We start from the raw sequence: 6,015 nt of genomic DNA, 5'->3' as shown, positions 1-6,015 counted from the left end.
AATGGAGAGCGAGATAGAGATCAGGCAGGAAATGGCCATTGCGACGTTGACCTCTACTTTACCTTCCCTCGATCTGTCATACTGTCCTTCGCCTGACTCTTCACCCCTGCACTCGGAGTTAGAGGAAATAGAAGTGCACTTCTGCTGCTTATTTTGGCCCTGTGAACACACACACACACACAGACACACACACACACACACACACACACACACACACACACACACACACACACACACACACACACACACACACACACACACACACACACACACACACACACACACTTGAATTCACTTCATCCCAAACTGAGTTAACTGTATGTAGTATGTGATTTCTCAAAAAAAACCATTCATGCGGTTTCTGGTTTCCACGAATAAAGGCTGGAAAATATTCAAAAGAAGCGAAATGGACTCATGGATATAGAAGCAGATTTTTTTTTTTTTTTTTTTTTGAAAGATGTACAGATTTGTCCCCTTCTTATCAAAAAGAAAAATTCAGACTAGGAGTTTTACAATGTTTTCTTTGTTCACTAAATCTTTCAAGTGAACAAAATCCCAAACTAGAACATGTACTGTTATGTACTGTTTGTACAGTTAACATTCATAAAGCAACAAATGAAAATACACTATCAAGAGGTATACAGAAAAAAGAATGAAACAAAACAGAATTAGTTCTTTTGTCAATGTGTTTCCTGTTGTTTTCCTCCGTATCCTGCGAGAGGAACCGGAACTACAACAGGAAGAATATTCCGGCAGCAAAAGTCTCCATCTTGAGTTAAAGGAATTGGTAAGCCAGAAATAAAATGATCTTATGATTTACTCACCCTCATATCTGTCACGTCGCCGCTGGTCCACAAAGATCCACACAGGAGATTGCAGGAGAAAAATAACACACAATCACATAAAATAAAGACAATGAACTGAATGAACTGAGGTCTTAAACACAGACAGAGTAATCAACGGAAAACAACAGCTGTGTTTAATTAACAACCAAGAAATCCAACGATGACGAGGAACTAAGGAAAAACGAGCACAGGAAACACTGGGAAAATGAAACCAAAACAAACAATACACGTGACAATATCATTTCCATACGCTTTAATTTTTTTCACAAAATAAGAATACTTGAACATTTTCATGCCAGTGTTATCTAATTAGGTTTTATTTTAGTTTTATTCCTATTTTTGAATTAGCTTTTATTTTTATATTTTTAGTTTTGCTGTTAACTTTAGAGTTCATTTTTAAGTAATTCCGTTATGTGCTTTTGTCATTTTATTCATTATTTGTTTATTTAGGTTTAGGTAAAATTTTAGGTTTAATTTAAGGTTTAATTCAGCTTTAATTTCAATGATTTCCTGTTAATCATTTTAGTGCCTTTATTTCACTTTATTTCAGCTTATTGCAAAAAGCAACATTTCTAATTTTCATTAACTTAGTTTTTCAACTAATATTTATAATTTGTTTTATTTCAGCTTTATTTCAATTAACATATGTTTTTATTAGATTTAGTTTACGATTAAGCCTGCTTTGTGCAGCTCTTTTCCATTGTGACCACACACACACACACACACACACACACACACACACACACACACACACACACACACACACACACACACACACACACACACACACAGACACACACACGCACACACACACACACACACACACACACACACAGACACACACACAGACACACACACACACACACACACACACACACACACACACACACACACACACACACACACACACACACACACACACACACACACACACACACAGACACACACACACACACACACACACACACACACACACACACACACACACACACACACACACAAACAAAGTGCTGGCAAGCCACATCTGTATGTGACTCATTCACATGTTTTTAATCATGTAAAATCTGATGAGATGCACAAACATTTAATAATTTGGTGCAGATACAATTTCGATGTCAGAAGTTCGCAAAAAGTGATGATTCCTCACTCAAATCTATAAAATTTACAATAGATTTAAGAAAAATTGTATGCTGATTTTATCCAGAGTCTCAGTGGTCTAAAAAAAAAAAAGCGTTGTCCTTCTTTTGCTCAGTTTTTACAATTCATGTCTTAAAATATTCACTCTAGATTTCAAAGGGTTAATTTATTCAACAATGGTGTGCATAATCTGCATGGCCTTGCCAATACGACAAACTTTGGCTGAATAGAATTTGAATAATGTGTCCGGAGCTGTTTTTAAATGAGTCGACCTTGTTTATGTGTGAGTTTGGTGTGAAGGTGGGAGACTCCACGGGGAACAGCCAACTGCCACATTACCAAACCCCTCCGGTCCCGAAACACAACACTTCCCTGACGTTAAAGCTTAATCACACACTCTTCGCTGGTTCTTTACACCTTTATCTGCGTCTGTTTACCTCCTGCCAGCTGTGTGGGGCAAGTTTAAGGCAGTTTGCTTTATGCATCGTCTTTTTTCTGCAATTACAGTTGCATTTATAACCGACTCAGAATGACTAAGGAGTTGCATCCCTGTATTTGAATGTCACGCAGTGTAAAACAGGGACTGTGTTTGATAAATGCGAGCACAGCAAGCCTTTTCTCAAGTTTGTTGTCATTTATTTATTTTTTTACAATCTTTCTGATGTCTTGTCAGCAGGGCGAGTGAAAAATATGCTTGACTATGCTTTTTTCAGCTGGATTTCTCTGCTATTTCTAGCTCACGTCTCTATAGAGCAGATTATCAGTGGATTAGATGAAACTGAGACTGCAGAAGGATTTTTCCCCCATATGTTGGATGAAAGCATGTGAATATTTGTCTGTTTGTCAGTGATCAACAAAAACATTACATATGTTTCATAGGTATTCTCCTCATCTCTTTTAGCACCCGCAGAAGAAAAAGAGAGAGAGTCCATCTGATAAAACTGATTGACAGCGTGGAATCGAACTGTCTGTAAAAAAAAAAAAATCCAGGAGAAATAAATCAGTGCAAAGTGGATCAGGAACAGATAAAGGATAGAGGAAGAGAAGGACTGTACAAAAGGTGTTTTAAAACAAGTATGACGGTGAACTCATGCTGTCCATTTCATGTTCATTTAGTGTAATTAAAGGGATTGTTGACTCAAAAATATGAAAATTCTGTCATCATTTACTCTACTCAAGTTGTTCCAAACCTGTGAGTTTCTAACTTCTGCTGAGCACAAAGGAATATATTTTGAAGAATGTCGGCAACCAAACAGTTGATGGACCCCATTAACTTCCAAAGTATGGATTTGAAATACTGGGAAAAATATGGAAGTCAATGGGGTCCATCAACTATCTGGTTACAAATATTCTTCAAAATATCTTTTGTGTTTAGAAAGAAATTCATACATGTTTGGAACAACTTGAGGGTGAGTAAATGATGACAGAATTTTCATTTATCGGTAAGCTATCCCTTTAATTGTTTGTTAAAAATGATTATATGGAATGCAAGGGGTTTTGTCGTGTTTAGAAATATTATTTCACTGGAAAGCATGACATAGATATTAATCAAGCTAGGATTTTTGCACTAATAAAATGATAACGGTCAACTTTCAGCAGACTAATCTTATGTGCATATCACTAAGGCTAATTTTAGTCTGCAGTTTCATCAGAAAGCCCCAACTGTGTGTGTAGCCCAAGTCATAATCCAAGCCTCATTAAAAACCATGCTTCCCATAAGTCTGTGCTGTTCACTCACGGAGATCAGCTAATCTGACAGCAGAGGTGCTGACTGTCATACTTGCATTATTCCAGAGACACGGTGTTGATAAGAGTCCCCAAATCCTCTCTCTCTCTCTCTCTCTCTCTCTCTCTCTCTCTCTCTCTCTCTCTCTCACACACACACACGCACACTCACTCACTCACTCACTCTCTCTCAGCACCAGCGCTCCGAGAAGAATCCAACCATTCAATTATTCCTGGAGCTGAGCCATTCTGCACGGGGACCGCGCGCGCGTGTGTGTGTGTGTGTGTGTGTGTGAGGCCTGAACGACACGGAGACATTGGCCTCGTCTCTGCGATCAGAGAGTATTACTGTGCAGCGGTGCAGGATAGTATTAACTCGACACGTGTTCTCTCTCACAGTCATCAGCTCACACACTGAAATGGAGAAATGCGTGTCTTATCAAACGCTCCTGTCAGTCACAGAGATGTCAGCAGATGTGAAAGTGATGTATGTGTGTGTCGTGCTCGGCGAGGAGCAGTAAATAAAACACTAGAACATGACTGTGTCACGCCAGCGAGAGCGTTCGCCAGAGACACTACCGTGGATCTGTGTGTGTGTGTGTGTGTGTACCAGGCGCCGCCAGTAGGCCTATACTCAATCCAATGCCTGAAACAATAAAGAAAGGAAAAATCACAAATGAAATCCCTTTAATATCTCGATTATTTATCTTTGACAGCAGTGACATTACAATCCATGTGAAACGGCATTCGCAATGTATTACTTCTTTAATATGAAGCATTTCCAAGGAAAACAAGGATATTCAATGAGAAAAATGTAGGAAGAGAGAATACCTTTCCCTCCCTTTTGCATCATCTCTTCTCTTCTCTGATGACGAGGGCGGGGCAACCTGTCACTCACATGAGATCCACCAATAGCATTTCACTCGGGTATAGGCCATGTCACAATAGAGAAGAAAAGACTAGCGCACCTTCTGTTAAGGTTCTCCAAAAAGGAGTTTAAAAGGAGAAAGTGTCTCATGTGCTCAGATTTATATAGTAGCCTATGCAAGATGTCAACATGAACTCAAACATTTTCATTAAATTTTTTCAAGACCAAATGATCTGAGCACATTCATTTAGTAGCTAAACTAGTTTAAAGAAAGTTTTTTTAAAGACAAAGTTGTATCAGATTATGTGTGTTATGAATGAGAAAAAAATGTCTGGGAGCTTTCACAAAACAGCACAAAATATAATGTATGATTGTGGTGTTGCTGTTGGGGAGAGAGTTTGATTGAGCAGATCAAGCTAAATAAGCGTGAAATCACTGGATCTGACCTATATGATCAGAGATATGATGGAGCCTGAGGAAAAGGGAATGGGGCAAATTTAAATCCCTGACCTTTCTGATGTCCACTCGATTTCCATAGTGGCCCAAACTGTTCCATCGCACATGAGCAGAGAGAGAATTTATCCATCACATCACATCAGTCTCATTTGGACATTTGGTTCACACAAAAATGCTCAAACTTGGAAAACTTACTGTGTAAATGAAACTAAATAATGTATTATTTCACTTACCAAAAGTCTTGACAGTTAGTCTTTGTCTATAATAATATACTTAATTTAAAGTTGTAAATAAGTGTATCCCTTAAAACTCATCTTTGATCACCAAAATGGCATATTAAAAAAAAATGTCCTTGAAAAAAAATATTCATGCCTTAAAGTAGCTTGAATGTAGCTCTTCTACACCCTTGCCTCATTTAGTATATGTGGAATCATTAATAATCTAAATGAGCCCCGCCTCCACTAACTCACTCAGCTCAGGGGTCCACTCGTTGACGATCACACGTTGATCTGATTGGTTACCAGTTTGCGATGTCAGAAACACCAGCGATTTCAAACCGTGTTTTCCCTGCAGTTTTAAGGAGAAAATACTCAGCAATGGTGTTGACTTATCAATTTACACATGGTTTGTCTTAAAGCATATAAAAAAAAAAAACACATAGACAACATTAAAAGCTTGATTTTCACCACAGGGGGAGTTTAATGAAAACAGACTGTTTATGATTACTAGTGATTTTCAAGTTGAAATTGTGTATAATGCATAACAGTGACTGTAAAATATGTACTTTAAGTATGGGAGTGGCATATGTTGAGTTCAATAGGGTCATTGGGCTTATTTTGGACTGTTTTTGATTGGCCTTTGGGCTGATTTTGTTACGTAGACCTGGCATCCCTGAACAGAAGTGACTGAGTGGCCCGAATCATAATATATGGCATGATATGTTTGTGTGGTTATCTTTGTGGGGACCAAATAAAAACGCACTAA

General features: G+C 38.2%; 1 long non-coding RNA gene across 1 annotated transcript in view; it reads right to left on the bottom strand.

Annotated features, from left to right (window-relative positions):
• The window catches only part of LOC143707302 (uncharacterized), a 13,283-nt gene extending 12,340 nt beyond the window's left edge, over positions 1-943 (bottom strand). Inside the window, exon 1 of the long non-coding RNA XR_013193161.1 lies at positions 825-943. This is a non-coding gene — a long non-coding RNA (uncharacterized LOC143707302). The remainder of the gene's footprint in view (positions 1-824) is intronic.
• Positions 944-6,015: the final 5,072 nt, after the last annotated feature.

This window comes from Siphateles boraxobius, unplaced genomic scaffold, assembly GCF_051911475.1.
Source record: "Siphateles boraxobius isolate OS27281-9 unplaced genomic scaffold, OSU_SipBor_1 41, whole genome shotgun sequence".
Lineage (NCBI taxonomy): Eukaryota > Metazoa > Chordata > Actinopteri > Cypriniformes > Leuciscidae > Siphateles > Siphateles boraxobius.
This window is presented reverse-complemented; position numbering and strand designations above follow the sequence as displayed.